Source organism: Sphaeramia orbicularis, chromosome 8 (assembly GCF_902148855.1).
Source record: "Sphaeramia orbicularis chromosome 8, fSphaOr1.1, whole genome shotgun sequence".
NCBI lineage: Eukaryota > Metazoa > Chordata > Actinopteri > Kurtiformes > Apogonidae > Sphaeramia > Sphaeramia orbicularis.
This window is the reverse complement of record NC_043964.1, coordinates 25670558-25688046: the sequence shown is the minus strand read 5'-3', so window position 1 is coordinate 25688046 and position 17489 is coordinate 25670558.

Here is a 17489-nt window from a genome sequence, read left to right as displayed (position 1 = left end):
GCTCAACTTTTAGTGGTAAATGTACCTCAGCTGTCCCAAATACCTGCAGATATTAAAATAATAGCAGACCTAACACTGTAACGCTCCAGTGTTAACGCTGATGGCGAATATTTATTTATTTTTACTCATCTTTTAGTTGTTGGAACTCTAACTTTATTTAGAGTGAGCTCTTCTGGGTCTATATTAATTTTATTGGGTTTTTTGTTTTTTTACCTGGTGTAGTGAATAAGTGATGTTACTGGCTCAACATCTTCTCTAGGAGTGTTGAATTATGCGATTCCTGTAAGTGAGAAACTCATATGAAAAGATGCAGTAGATTTTAATAGTGATACTTTACGAAAATTAACTTTCTTTTTGCAGTAATGAGAATTAAGAGTTTATGAATAATGGTGTGTATGTTAACTACGGTATTCTTTCTACACTATGAAAAAGTTTGAAGATACTACATTAACGTCATTTAAAACTAGACACATTAATTCAGTGATAATTAACTGTTACTTAATGCTTTTTTACTGCATTAAATAATGTTTATTGATTTACATTCATTGTAAAGTGTAAATTATTTATATTTAGAAGATGCATGATTTTAGGATTTATTGCAAATGTAATTTAAAAAAAAAAATTCTATAATAATCTTTGAACTTACTTTGAGCTTTAATGATCATCTACATGATCAATGAATTAAATACAGGAAAACGCATAATTTTCACTGAAAAATGCAAAGGATAAAGGTAATAAATCCCTTAAGATTAAATATAGAGAAATTTTCATTTAGAAGTCACCACACACATCATTCTTTAAGGGTCAATATTGTCATCCTGCTATGCTTGTAGATTTCAACAAATGACTTTTTCACCAAAAACACACACACAAAAAAAGTTTTTTAGACATGAACATTGTTTACATATATTTACATATCTTATATTTTACCTTTTTTTTTTTTATTAAATTTTTTTTTTTTTTCATTTATCAGAGACCTGGCTTGTATTTGAACCAATGGTTTTTATTTAAGGAAATACAGGAATCTGCAGAAATCATGGAAATAATGACATGAATCAGGGGCTCATTTCTGCATTAGCTCATTAAATCGCTAAGCCCAGCACAACGCAAAATGCGTCCATTTAACGCATTTTGCACTATCCCATTTCTGAGCTCACTCTTTGTTCGTTAACAACCTACGCAATGCAAAATGCATTAGCGCCTTAGTTCTTTAACCCCAACGCAATGCAAAATGCGTTACCTCGTTTCTCGAATTGGCTAGTTGTTTAGAAGTGTGCACTCGCCCAGTTCCTCATTCCAGGGCTGATTTTAACGCAGACCTCGGAGGTCCGTGTTAGAATGAGGATGTATTCTTGTAGCTTCTTTGCACTTCAGTTCTGTCACAACCCATCGTTAGTTCACCAATAGCGCTGAAGGGTGAGCAAACGGCTGCGCTCACTATTTAACCCAGAACAAGCCCCTGATGAAACTGTTGAAGATGCAGGAGAAAAAAATTAGGAGGAAAAAAACTCCAGATAATACACCCACTTCTTTTACAGCTTTCTTATTTTAGTCCAAATTAAAAGACTAAATATAAATATAGATCAAACTCAAATGATTTCATGCAACTATGGAAAAACTAAGCAACATCTCAAAGGAGGAGGATAATATAATTAAATGGGAATAGATCACATAGGAGAGGTTACATTTGGTTTTAATCTTCATATGGCTTGAAATTTGACCTGTGATGAAAAAAAAAAAGTTTTTTTCAGCATGATTGGATGATTTCTAATCCAACACTCCCAATTAAACAAGAGACAGAAAAGGAATTAAGATTGTTGACTATTAGTGATGTACACATGTAATATCAATATTTAATGGCAGTAAAACCACTTGGATTATCCTTTCATAATAGTTACTCATAAAAGCAGAATAAATGACCACAGGGTACGTCAACAGCGGTTATTTTAGTCAGTTACTGACTCATGTTTTCATTTTTGTGATGAAATTAAACTGTCTACTCACACATGGAAATGAGAAACCATCCCTCCTGGACATTTTTATCTTGTTTCAATAGATTTTCTTTTAATTTTTGTCATCATAAACTAGTTTTTCTCTGGGTATCATCTTGTTTTTGTCATGACTGATGGAAATTAGATTAAAATGGTAAAACTCAGTGAGAAATACAGTTATTTCTATGTGTTTTTTAGTTACCAGTACACTTCGGGGTAATTAAATAAATAAAAAACGAATAAATAAATAAATAAATGAATGAATGAATAAATAAACTGAAGAATTTTAGAGTATTTCAATTACTATGAATAAGCAAACCTAACCATTTACAAACCCAACACACTGACTAATGGATAATGGATAATCTACATAAATGCTTGTATTTAGTGTGATTCTACTGTTTCCTCTTAGTTTTTCATCTTCGTTGCTATTTGTAGTTACAGTTGAAGTGACAGACACCAAATAAAGACAAGACATCGCATTAAAAGAAGTCATCCTTACTTAGTCTTAATGTTTTTATCCTGTGTCACGCTGCAGGAGATTAAACCCTCCTTTACATCTCCTTTACCTGAGTGAAGATGCCTAATTTATGTTCAGTTCACCTTAAATATGAGCGTCAAGGTTGACGGGTAAATAAGGGAAAAGCAGTATGAGTTGTAGAAGAGAAGACGTCATTCGAATCTACATGTGGATTTATTTAACATATTTTACGTTTTGGTGCTTGGAAACGCCCTCAGAATGGAGGCAAGAGTAGCAGAAAGATGAAGCAATTTGATGAAAAGACAGTGGGAAAAATGGGAAAAATAATCCACTGTGATGTTTGAGGTTGTACGGAAACAATTTGAGCATGAAAAAAATTACATATCAACAAAAACATGCTAATATTAATTGTTTACCATGTGCACCAGGTTATTTGGAAACTGAAAACGCTGCAGACTAATCAACAAATGATATGATGAATGTTGCTCTCACATGCAGATTGCGGGCCTTTCTGACGACTTCTCTATGAATTTTTTTTTTGCACGTTTCCACAGGAATATTTCTCATTGATACTGTTGAAGAGGACATAGTCTCATAATATGCCAAGTACCAAAGCTTGACTGACGTAGCAACAGTAACGACAGGGGCCAGAGCTTGGCAAAGGGTCACTTCATTATTCCTTGAGCAAGAGCAAATTCTGCAAGTTAATGCAGGCTGAAATCAATGCTACATTGGTACAAACTGAAATAAACTCATTAGCCCAGCGACCATTGCTATCAACACGGGCTGTGATGTTATCTTTTGGGGTCTGAACAGTTGTTTTCAGTCTGGTAGTTTGTGATGTGGCTGGAACCATGTTGACTTTTGAGAGCTAGAAGTGACCATATTTGGACAAGAGGGGCAAAGCTGCAGGAGCATGAGGTAAGCTAATGCTAAACACTAGCTAAACTTCTGAAAATCTGACACGGCGGGTGTCAAAACTCCCATTTGACTAGACGACCAGCACAGCCAATTAAAATGTGACACAAATTGTGTATGTTAATGCTGAAATTGAACAATTCAGTGCGGACAGTTAAGTAATGCTATAAACACTGAAATAAACTCATTAGTCTAGCAACCTGTGCTAACGACATTAATGCTACAAATCATGGACTTCATATATTCAGTGAACGAAGGACCACGTTTGTTAGAACAGCTGTTTTGAGGTTCTTAGTTTGCGATTTGGCAGGGTCCATGTTGACTTTAGGGAGCTAGAAGTGACCATATTTGGACAAAAGGGGCAGAGTTGCTGGGGCACGAGGTAAGCTAATGAAAATCAGTGGCTAAACTTCATCAAGCACTGAGTATAAACCATTTTACATCTTATTAGTGTAACTTATTTTCTACAACTACAGGGGAGGTGCCAGTAGGGAAACAATGTGTTTTAGTAAATAAACACAGATCAATTCTTCTACTCGACCTGACATCTGATTAGTGAAGGAAAATTAAAGACAGACCACATTATTAGAGGGTGAAACAAGGTGAAGGTGAAACAAATGATATCAAAAATTGACGCTAATGCAAGTCAGTGGCAGGCAGAGGCTTTCTGTGTCTGAGCAGGTGTTTTTAGGTTGGAGTATGAGGTAAGCTAATGCTAGATATTTGCTAATATGCATCAAGCACTATCATTTTACATCTTGTTAATGAAACCTGTTTACTATGACTACAGTGGGGGTGTCGGATGGGAAAAAAATGCATTTAATGAATTAATTATTGAATATATAACAGTTCCCAGTAACCCCACCCCCACCCCCATATCACACCATATGCATATAACTATATTGTAAATATGTAAATATGTAAATAACATTTCAATCTAAATGTATATTAATATTCATATAAATAGCAGATTTTTCTCTATATCCTCCCGAGACCCAGCAATGCATTTTTGTCCTCTGTAGGGGACAAGAGTTTCACAGCTTTATTGAAATAAACAAACAAACAAACAAAAAAAACGCCGTCCACTGCAAAGGACATTCCATACATTTTTTGAAAATGCCTCTGAAAAAACTGCTGCATTGTGTCGTTTCCAATAAAGGCAATTATTTAAAGGTCCCATATTATGCAAATCTCACTTTGTGAAAGTTTTGTTATAGTAGCGTGTGTGGCAGTAGCCTCATTATGAGGTTCGAATTTGAAAACTATCTGTTTCCTCCCTGCCTTGCTACACCACATTTTGTGAAAATGCCTACTCAAACAGCCGAGTTTGAGTTGGGTCCGCTTATGACGAAATAAGCGAATTTAACTCCTCCCCCTGACTGTGCCCCCACCCTGCATGAAAAGGTGAGCCCCACCCTGGCAAAGCGAGCCCCACCCTGGCAAAGTACCTCTTGGACAACAAACATGGCGAAGGTGAGACACGCAAGTTGTTGTCTTGTTGGCTGCACACACCAACATGAAAGTTTATTTTTGCTCCCCACTTCCGAGCCTCTCCGAAAAAAGTGGCTGGATTATATCTTTGATGGTCATGTACCAAACAACATTCCGAAACGCTTGTATGTGTGTGCCCAGCATTTCACGGACGAGTGTTTTTCGAACATGGGCCCATACAGCTCCGGCTTAGCACAAAGACTCCGAATCAAGAAGGACGCAGTACCAGCGCTTCGTGACCCAAGTACAAGTGTGGGAGATGTAAGTTCTTATCATTTTTTTTGTATCTTTACTGCATAACCCTACATTACGGATAAGCTGGTGGTTGTTGATGTGTACGTCTAACGTTAGCATGGCAGCTAACATAGCTCGGTTACTGCTGCTAACGTTTGCATCCCCGTTAACATGCAAGAGCTGATAATATCAAGAGACATTCAACATAACTACTTTGAACATGGGCCTTTTGTGGTTGGCATCAGTATAGTTAGCATCAAGCTTGTTAGTAGCTGCCTGCATTAGTGGCGGCAGGCATCTTTCCGTGTCAGGTCCACGAACCCGACACAACACCGCCGTTTTCCGTCGGGGCTCAATCACGCCTCAAGGCAAAGAAAGCCAGTGTTTGGAAAGACATTCTGTCTGAGACATGTGTATTGTAGACGAGACGAGCCATGGCTTCACAGTCAACATTAGCGCGTAGTACCGCTAGCGTAAGCTGCGTCCTCTCCCAGAGAGGGGAGGGGGAGTGGGCGTGGACAGATGCGTTCATTTGCATACCCGGAAGCAGGCCCAGAAACAGCCTGTTCTGAGGAGGGCTGGTGAGAGTGACTTTTTCAACCGCTGAAACTCCGAACAAAGGATGATTTTGGGGCGAACAAACTTAAATACTATGTTTTTGGGCTTCTGAGACCTATATGACGTGACTGAAAAATAGCATAATATGGGACCTTTAATGTAAAAAAAGGCAAAACTTGTACTTTCCTGGGTCTCAGGAGGATATATTTCATGTTTCACTCTTATGTTTTCTGCCTGTCTTCTCTGTACTTTTTGCGTTTTGCTGCTCTTAAATAGTCAAATTTCCCCATCGTACAATCAAAAAAGTCTTATCTTATTAAACAAAAAATCTGACTCAGCAGACATAAAAGCTCCTATTCAAGCCGACATCGGAAGGAAAATTATAAAGATGGACCAGATTATTAGCGTCCAGATGAAGCAAATGACCAAACACTGACTCCAATGTAAGTGTATGGGAAGAAGGGCTTTTTGGAGCAGAGCCTAGTGGCCATCAGCAGTATTAGTACTTTAAGATACTTATGCACAGACTTCATTTTGGACCTGAACTCATTAAAAGTCGCTAAAACCTACAGATTAATGCACCACATGTAAAATACTGCATTTACACTAATAAACTGCCCTTTTAAAATGAATATTAGTTGAGCAGAAAAGTTCTTTAGAAGTAACTATTTTTGTAGTTTTCATTTAATCCTGCAATTTCCACCAAGTTGCATGGAATCCTGGAGGGTCTGAACAGTATGTACTTTTCAGAGCAGATGCAGCACATATAAAAGTAAAAAGTATGTGATTTGGATTTGAGCCACAGCCTACAGTCTGGACCAGAGTGGTGGGTAGAACACACCACAAAATATAAAACCTTTCTTCACCTGCTGAAAATAAATAAGCTTGTACAGATCCTCACATGATTCCTTTACAAATCTGTGAGCAGCAGGTATTCGCCGGTAAAAAAAACATTCCCGTCGATACATATCAATATTGTAATAAGAGCTGCAGAGGGTTATTCTTTTGGGTTTACAGCGCGTTTGAAGGCAGACGCTGATGTGTTGACGTATGGTGGGAGGCAGGAAGAGGCAGCTGCTGTTCATCTCCAATGCGAGGAAGGAAGGCCGCCGTGAGAGGCTGAGTGGAAAAAGGCCTTTCAGGAGATCTGTGAGTCACCGCCAGCGAGGAGGCATCGGGATATTATTAGGGAGGTGTGCCTGCTGCCCTGCTATTATGTCTGAAATAAACGCTTCTGCTGCTTCACATGAAAACTACACCTGCTCTGTGTTCACTTATTACACACGAGGTGTTAAAGACACTATTAAGGATATAATTTCCTGATGGATCACAGGCCCTTTTTGACACGTCTGACAAAAGCCGACAGCAGAGGCGTCATTACCAGAAGAATGAAGACGACGAACCCAAATCTTCATTCTATTTCACCTATTCCTCAATAATCTGAAACCATTACAATAGCAATCAAGGCTGGTAAAACCATTTTAGTTCAGGTTCCACATTCAGACCAATATGACCCGACTAGTAAATACTATCTTGATAACCTTTAATTGTGACAACTCCAAATTTGTTTTATTTCTTTTAGTGTAAAAAAGTTAAATTACAGTAGCAGTAGTAGTAAGTGCAATTTTAACAATATTCAGCTCATTTACTAAATGTAAATGTGACTTCCAGTTGAAGACTAACTAACAATTCATTAAAGTTTGACAACATAAAACCACAGAAATGGCTCGAACATAAATATTTAAATGACAAACATGAAATTGAAATCTAAAACTAAGAATTTAGAAAAAATTAACAATTTAACAAGTTCCTCATGTTGAGAAGTAGTAGATGGTAGAGGATATAGTCACCAGGAAAACACTGTACTGCCCATGTTGGTCCCATTGCATTATGGGTTATTTGTATGCTATATGAACGCTGCTACGCTAGCAAGTCCATTTAGCAATAAAAGCATTTCACTGGTCCGCTTTAACCTCCAGGAGTTTGTGTGACGTTTAAATGCCACAGAGGAAATAGAGTAGTGATGACTGAAAGCACATACTGTAAAGATGAACAAAATCAGTGATTCTGCTTCTTCAAAACAGTTTACTAAAACACTGAACACACTTTGGTTTCCTTTAGCTAATGTCTAAATTCTGTGACAATATCAGTCCTAAGAACGTGAGAAAATCTGTGATGTCTCGCCAAATTACTGCAGATTTTCTCCACACACGACCTGCACCACATTAGAACTGTTGACCATTTCTGATGCTACCAACAGCTTATTAACCACAAACAAAGAGGAGATTTACCTGACAATGACCACCCTGCATTTTGGTCCACTTTAACCTGCAGGAGTTTGTGTGACATGTTTTAATGCCATAGAGGAAATTAAGTAGAGATGACTGAAAACACGTACTGTAAAGATGAAAGGTGTGTCTGTTGCTCTGCTATTATGTCTGAAATAAACGCTTCTGCTTCTTTAAAAGAAAACTACACCTGCTCTATGTTCACTTATTACAAGCGAGGTGTTAAAGATACGATTAAAGATATCATTTCCTGATGGATCACAGGCCCTTTTTGACACGTCTGACAAAGACTGACAGCAGAGGCGTCATTACCAGAAGAATGGAGACAATGAACCTGAATCTTTTCCACAGTTCATTCTATTTCACCTATTCCTCAATAATCTGAAACCATTACAATAAATAGCAGAGGCTCCAATAAATGACACAACTGGAGGTCTGAGTTTTTTTAATTCTCCTGAATTTGTCATGTGACTGAAGCTCAACAGAGTCTGTATTATCTCAAGTGAAACAGCCACGCTGCACTTAATCTCTAGTTTAAATGCACTTAAATGTATTGCACGGGAAGCGAAATGTCACTGATGAGCTCCTTTTTGAAGCTTTGTGTAAAACATAAAGGCAGAAACGAAAATGTTAATGAATTGTCTGAGGAGTAGGAGATCAGAGGAGCCAAACGAATTTCATATCACACCTAAAGACCTGGCATTTAATTAAAGTGGCCTGAAAAATGGCTGCCTGGTTGGCTGACAACAGTTTCTCTTGAAGCAAATTAAAGAAATCAATTACTGCCGTGTGAAAGTGTAATGCCAGCACATGGAGCCCCACAGCGCCACAATGAGACATCAGGCCACGGGGGGAGGACGAGAAGGAAGGAGGAGGAGGAGGAGGCGCCTCCACCGCCACATCTGACTGGCTCGGCTGCAGAGTTTATCACGTCAACCTGTTCCAGGCATCGGAGCCTGAAAGGGCCCACGCGCTGGAATGAAACCGCAAATCAGCCTCCACAAGCCTGAGCCTCCTCCTCCACGCTGCTGCCGGCTCTTACTCATCCTCTCACCTCCAGTCGCTGCCTCACACAGATGGTGCAACGCCACAGTTCGACATATTTAAGGCTGAGAGTGGCCGTTAGCTGTACACCGCACATGTTTCCAAACATTACTTCCCCTGCACGAGTGTCTTTTCACACCTTAAAGGCCTGCTTATCAGCCAGTTACAACACAGGCTTCGTGTTCAGATTAGAAATAATAATGGTAATAGGCTGTAACGTGGCAAAACATTAGTGACGGGGATGAAATGTGAAGCTAATGCATTAGTGTTAACATCTGCAGTTCCTTTAATGTCCACTAAGGGCTGAATCCAAAAGCAGACAGAGACTGAAATAAAACAGGGGTGTCAAACAGAACGTTATGGCTTTATTATATTTAAGCTTTAAAGACACACAACTATTTTTGTCACAACTCTGTTTCATTGTCTTTTGTTTTTCAAGTGATTTATCACCATTTATTATAATATTAGCCTCTGTATTCTACATTTTCCAGTATAAATCATGTATTTTCATGTATATTTCTTGCTTATTTTCTCCATGTTATGTATTATTTTGTTAATTTTCTTATTTGCTTTTGTTAATTTTATTTATTTTACTTGTTTTTGTTCATTTTGTTGTGCTTTCTAAAATGTTTTTTCAATAAATTACTTCAGCTTATGTTCATTTTATTCATTATTATGGCTGTTTTTGCACATTTTGTAGTTTATTTAGTTGAGAGTCCACATTCAGACCAATATGACCTCAAGTGGATCAGACCAGTAAATGCGATCTTGATAACCTTTAATACTGACAACTCCAAAGTAAAATTACAGTAGCAGTAAGTGCAATTTTAACAATATTCTGAATGTAACTAAATGTTTAGTAAATGTAAATCTCACTGTGACTTACAGTTGAAGACTAACAATTAATTCATTAAAGATTGACAATAAAATAATAACAGTAAAATGGCTCAAACATAACTACTAAAATGACAAACATGAAATTGAGATCTAAAAATAAAAATTAAAAACTTTTTTTTTAACAATTTAATAAGTTCTTCATGTTGATAAAGTAGTAGAAGGTACAGGATATAGTCACCAGGAAAGCACAGTACCGCCCATGTTGGTCCCATTGCATTATGGGTCATTTGTATGCTACATGAATGCTACTAAGCTAGCAAGTCCATTTAGCAATAAAAGAATTTCACTGGTCCGCTTTAACCTGCAGGAGTTTGTGTGACATGTTTTAATGCCACAGAGGAAATAGAGTCGTGATGACTGAAAACACGTACTGTAAAGGTGAACAAAATCAATGATTCTGCTTCTTCGGAACAGTTTACTATAACCCGAAGGCAAGGCAAGGCAGATTTATTTGTATAGCATAATTCATACACAGGGCAATTCACAGTGCTTTACAAAAATGGAAAAGAGACAGGTTAAAAACAGACAATTACAAGTAAAACAGAATCAATAAAACATAAATACTAATCAATTAAAACAAAGTAAAAGAGAAGAGTGCAGATAGAACCCTTTCAGTTGTTCTATGCACAGTTGAACAGAGCTGTTTTCAGCCTGGATTTAAACATTGTCACAGTCTCGTGTCATCAGGAAGACTGTTCCAGAGTTTAGCTGCATAAAACTGAAACGCAGCTTCACCCTGTTTAGTCCTGACTGGGCACCAGCAGAAGACCAGTCCCTGAGGTTCTCAGGGTCCGAGATGGTTCATATGGGACCAACATGTCACAGATGTACTTTGGTGCTAGACCATGGAGAGACTTATAAACAAGCAGAGCTGTTTTAAAGTCTATTCTCTGAACACACCTGAACACACTTTGGTTTCCTTTAGCGCATGTCTAAATTCTGTAATAATATCAGCCCTAAGAATATGAGAAAATCCACAAAGTCTTGCCAAATTACTGCAGATTTTCTCCACCCACAACCTGTACCACATTGCTTCCTCTGGCTCTGCATAAATAAAACCAAAATAATTAAACATGAGTGAAAGTCGACCCTTTTTACACTTCCAACAGCTTATTAACCACAAACACAGATGAGATTTACCTTCAAACGACCACACTATGGATTTTTATGAATGGCGGTCGGTGGTGGTCTTCTATATCGCAACAGCACACGGTGAAATAATGTTAGAGCTTATCTTGATGTAGCTCCCCAACCCCCCCTGTATATACGTGCAGCCTGTTGTTTCACTGCATCAAATGAAACAGATAACCACAGTTAATGTTAACGCCTGATAATGCACTGTGAATGCGTGTTGTGGCGGCAAAATCCAATGTTCAACAATAAATCAAAATCTGTGATGTGTATCTGCAGCCGGACTCCCGTTAACCCCCCAACCCCACCCCACGTTGACGATAAATCCACCTTATTCAAGTGTCTGTTCTTTGGAATGGAAAAAAAAACCCATACAACTCCAATCAGTCATGGGATAAAACCAGCCATATTTGGCTTCATGAACAAGACACTTGAAGGAAAATTGCAACTGTAAGTATCTAACAGAACAAAGTTAAAACTGTAAATTGTGTGCTCTGAAATGAAACATTTTCATTTCATTATTTAGACTTAGCTCTAGAGTTAATTCATTAAGATTCAGTCTACTTGAAAATATACAGTTATTTTCAGCGACTTCCTGCAAATCTGGTTCGACTAATCTGTGACCTGTGATTCAATCAGGCTTGAGCTTGGCTGGAACACTGACGAGGTGATACAAGAAACAGAGTCTGATAATATTTGATGGCAATGCGAAAAAAAAAAAAAGATGTACTGGATTGGAGTTTATATCATCAGTGGCTGTTTTTCTCTTTATTTAGTGTGGTTTTATTATCACAGTTATAAAGTGCTAAAAATCCTCAACAACTAAATTATGATGCGACTATTCAAGCATTTCTTCAACTTACCGATTATTAGCATTGAAAACAGGGTGTTTTTTGTATTATATATATACATACTATATATATATATATATATATATATATATATATATATATATATATATATATATATATATATATATATATACATACTATACATTGGCTTATCAGTTTCTACAGTATCATGCATGGTCTTGTTATCATCATGGTAATTCAGTGTAAAAATACACCATGAAGGTACAGTGTAATGATTCACAGTTCAGTCTTTAGAGATTCATCACCTCATTACCACTGCTGCAAACAAATATCCTGTTCTCTGAGTCTCAAAGAAAGAACAATCATATTTACTTCACACACTGGTAAAGGTGATTCACTGTGAGTTAGCAGCTGCAGATTCAGGACGTTGGTGGACTGAAGTGAAAATAATTACATGCTAGTGACCTGCCATCACAAGAGTTTATAGGAATATCTGCTGTCACATTCCTGCTGTTCAATTTTAATACAGTATGTTACATAAACTGTGGCGTTCAGGCGGAACTGACTGCCACCCTCTCTAAATGTTAATCTCGCCGTTATCAAATCAGCGTCAACACACATAACGGCAGCGGCATTCACTGTGAAGGGCTGCAAAGAGACACCAAAGGTCAGCCCGAGTGTAAATACAGCTGGACAGGACGGAGTTAATGGACAAGAATGAGAGTTTAATTTTTAGAAACAGCAGCGTTCACCTAACGTCGACCCATTGGGCTGTGAAAATACACCCTGGTGATATGAGGATGAAAACAGCATGTAATGTTAAATGTAATGTCCAGATGGATGGATGGATGGATGGATGGACAAATGAACAAATGGATGGATGGATGGATGGATGGATGGATGGATGGATGGATGGACAAAAAGATGAATGGATGGATAGATGGACAGACAGATCAATGGATGGATGGGTGACTGACTAGATGGATGGATGATGGATGGATGGACAAACCAACAGATGGATGATGGATGGATGATTGACTAGATGGATAGATGGATGGATGGACAGACAGTAGGATGGATGGATGGATGGACAGATGGATGGAGAGACAGTCAGATGGATGGATGGATGGATGGATGGATGGATGGATGGATGGACGGACAGACAGACAGATGAATAAAGAATGGATGGATGGATGGATGGATGGATGGATGGATGGATGGATGGACAGACAGGTGATTGATGGATGGACAGACGGACGGACGGACGGACGGATGGACAGACGGACGGATGCATTGACAAAAAGATGAATAGATGGATGGATGGATGATCGACTAGATGGATGGATGGATGGATGGATGAAAAAACGGACAAATGACGGATGGATGAATGATGGATGGATAGACAAACAACAGACAGATAGACGAATGGTAGGATGGATATTGTATTTACATGGGTTTATATTTGTAGTGGATTATGAATTATATATGATAACAAGAAAAGCACTTGAAGAGCGCAGACCTCCGCCAAGACAGATCTGCCCCCCCCAACACACACACACCCCCAATCACCACCAAAATTTGATCATTTCTTCCTTGTGCCAATATCAACATTTCCTGAAAATTTCATGAAAATTCATCCATAACTTTTTGAGTTATCTTGCTAACAAACAAACAAACAAACACGCAAGCACGCAAACACACAAAGCAAAGTGATCACAATACCTCCTGGCGGAGGTAAAAATTATATTGATTCATAAAAACATATATACATATTGTATTAATATAGATTGATGATGATATAGTTTGGGTGTTGTATTGTAATAAATGGGTGGGATTAACAGTGAAATTGTAGTATTTCTTTAATATAATAGTATACATTTCTTTTTGTTGATTGGACCCTTTGGCGGCTGGTTTTGGCCCATGGGCCATATGTTTGACACCCCTGTCATAAGCAGACCTGAGTACAACATATATTTTTACAACTGCATTTACACTGTTATTTAATGATGTCAGGAAGCTGAACTGTACTGTGAGTTGTTCGAGTAATAAGGTGTGTAGTACTAAAACCAGTCTCCCCAGTTCAGTTTCAGTGTGACGAACTCCCAAAACCATGACCTGGTGCAGTGATGATGAGCTCTACACTCAACTAAAGATGTTAAATAAGGTACCCACTTGGATAACAAGGCCCTGTAGATGAAAATGAAAGTATGTGGGCGCCGTGTGGTTGACAGTGATGATCAGTCGGACTTTATATATAGCTCACAGTGGCGTGTGCAATGACTGTCGGTTGTAATGAATCGCAGAGTGCGGTGGTGGATGGTGTCCAGGGGTTTCGGGGGTTGAATGTAGGATGTCCTCCTTGCCTAAAATGGACAGTATGGTGGACCGCATGATGGGTTTTCTGCTTTCAGAGGGGAAACAGTCTAAATTTGAGGGAGATGCTGTAGGATAACTTGCTATTCAATCCATTTCCTAAATATTCATTGTTCAATAATGGTTAATTAACTGCAAAAATGTACTTATTAAGCACTCAATCAAACATTCAAGGATAAAATCAGTAAACGAGTGTTAAAATTGAACAAAATTGTAATAAAAAGCAAAATTTTTGAATCCCTAGTGTTGGTGTCAGTTGGGTCAGTGGATGGTGGATCGATGGTTTGGTTATTTTTCAGAGTATAAACTACTTGGTCAGTAAGTCAGCGTTAGTGTTAGGAAAAAGCGCTGGGGGAGGGGCTAAACTAGTAAAGATAAAGACAGAAAATGGACAAATGAACACAGCATGAAATAAAACATCAATGCTAGTCCACAGCATTGGGTGTTCCTCCATATACACAATCTGACAAAGGAATTTTGCGGTCATAGTTACGCCAATGCTTTTGTAATGTAATTTCTTAAACCCTGCTGCCCTCTAGTGGCCGCAGTTCCGGCTGTGCTGCCATGGTAACGCTATGCGATGCTTGTACCAATATACATGTTGTATACATCCACATAACCAGAAGAACATCAGCTAAAAGCTCAACAGAACTAATAGTCAGAGAACAGAACACAACTCAAACAAGCATTTAAATGTACAAATATGTAAACAACACAACGAGATAAATGTCACAGTGCTAAGCTAACACAGAGCAGATCCAACAGGTCAAGTATTACTTCTCTATCACTAAAACTCATTCAACAAGACAAAGAAAAGCAACAATAAAGAAGTGATGATGATGATGATTGTTGTCTTAACTTTGATGTTTTCTGATCATAACTCAGTTTTATATGAATAAAGCGTCTACTATTGTCTAATCCATTATTGTGTAATACATGAAAATGATTTAGACTGGAAACAAATGGTCCAGGGTTTAACAGGTTAATGAACTTCACCTGGTCCATATTATCTATTCTCAATGTCTATCTGGTATGTAGAGGTTCTCTAGGTGTTGAAACTGACTAACTAGCAGAAAGTAACAACTCTTCTATGTTGTTGTGCACCATTTCAAAAAAATAATAATAATACAAAAAATGGACTCTATCTTGTAGATCCAAACCAGTCCTTCCATTGACAGGAGAGTCAACCTAGCATAGTAGGGTAAACCGGAGGAAATGGAAAACATGCAAATTTCACAGAAATGCTCTGGTCCAACTGGGAATCGAACTCTGAACCTGCTGTTTTACAGTGAGTACCATCAAGGACATTTGTGTTTTTAAGTATTTTTTTGTTTTGTTTTAATCTCTAAATCCTTATTTTCTGCATTTAACCAAGGTCCAGTCACTGACTTTGAGATTCCAGACTTATTTCTGCCACATTCTGTCAGATAAAATGATGACGTGATGGAATTTAACATCAAAACTTCACTCTGATGTTATAATGTTCTTGACTCCTGGGAAGGAACAGTGTGTTCTGTCCTTTCCTGAACAGGTCTTCAGTCATACGAGTTCTTTTTTTTTTTTTTTATTGATTTATTGGAGTCCACCCTGTGTACTTAAAGACTTCAGGACAAGGAGCCTCCTGTTCCTTCGTCCACTACAGACTCATTGGTTTTGTTGATGTTGACCTTCAGGTGAATCAAAGCTCTTCATCAGTCTTCTGTAAAAATAGACGCAGAATGTTTCTCACTGAAATCATACTTTTTAATATGGTGATACCTCCCATTTAGCGCTATTAATAACTTAATAATTAACTTTTAGTAAATCCTGTCAAATTTTGTAATGCGAGTCACTCTACAGTTGTGGCCACATTTTGGCAATGACTTAAATTTGGTGGATTTAGACTATTTCCACATTTCTAAAATGCACTAAACAACAGTTATTATACATTTCAATGACTTTTGTTGGTAAATAAATCCCAACAAGAAAAGCACTAGGAGAGCGCAGACCTCCGCCAAGGCAGACACGCCCCCACCCCGATCACCACCAAAATTTAATCACTTCTTCCTTGTGCCAGTATCAACATTTCCTTAAAATTTTATGAAAATCCGTCCATAACTTTTTGAGTTATCTTGCTAACAAACAAACAAACAAACAAACACGCAAACATGCACGCAAACACACAAAGCAAAATGATCACAATACCTCCTGGTGGAGGTAATAATAATAAGGCAAAGAGTCAGTTTGTGTGATTACTGGAAGTTTGTTTTCACAAGATTTGCATTGATTTTTTTAGACTGTTAAATTTCTGAAGTGCACTGAAGAACAATTATTAAGTGCTCCAATGTAAAATAAGGAATTAATTATCTTCAGTAATCAACCATGATATTTTACAACATTAAACACAAGTAACAACAACTGAAATGTCTGTTTACTGGTTAAAGTCATACATATGTTATGAATCTGTTTCCTTTTTAAAGTTCTTCTAAACGTTTACCAAATTAAATGTCCAACGTCTAGTAAATTAATAGTGTCTTCTGTCATTTACTGAACCTTTAAAGTTTTATCTTCGTGCTTGTTTCAAGGTAAAACTCCAATATTCACTGCTGTTAAATGTGAATTTCATGGATAAGTCTTGAAAGGACAAGTCGAATTATCCAGGTGTTATACAAAGATCTGGCAAATATTTTAACTAAGCAGCTTAAATGTGCACTTTGCAGTTAATAAGTGAGATATTTTGCTTTTTTTCTCTTTAATTTCCTTCTCAGACTGATAAACCGTCACACCGGGTTAGAAAATTCACTGTGGTTTTCTTCAGAAATCCTTAAAATAGCAGCGAGTTGAGCTTTATTCAGTCCGCCTCCAGTGGAGTTTTCCTGCGGCTTAAAGTTTTACGCTTGAACTTCCCTCCATGTAACCTGATAATAAGGCGCTCATGCATTAAAAGTTTGTTTGCACACAATTCACAACCCATCGATCTGAGTTTGCCGGCATGAACGTGATGGTCTAGTTCCAGTCTCAGCAGGAAGTCGACGGTGTGCCATTCACTCCATTCACTCCAAACCCAGATTCACTCCTACCTGAAAAAAAAGACTCTGTCGCTTCATTCCACAGCGCTGACATTAAAGTAAACATGTTTCTGTGTTTTCAGCAGCAAAAAATATTAATCAATCTGCCTCTTAATGAGCTGCTGCCGTGTTGAAAAACCTGACAATCTGCAAAATTGGTCAAGGTAGGATTTACCTCCATGGAGACATAAGGTAAAAGGGAAGTACAGTGGCCCAGAAGGTCA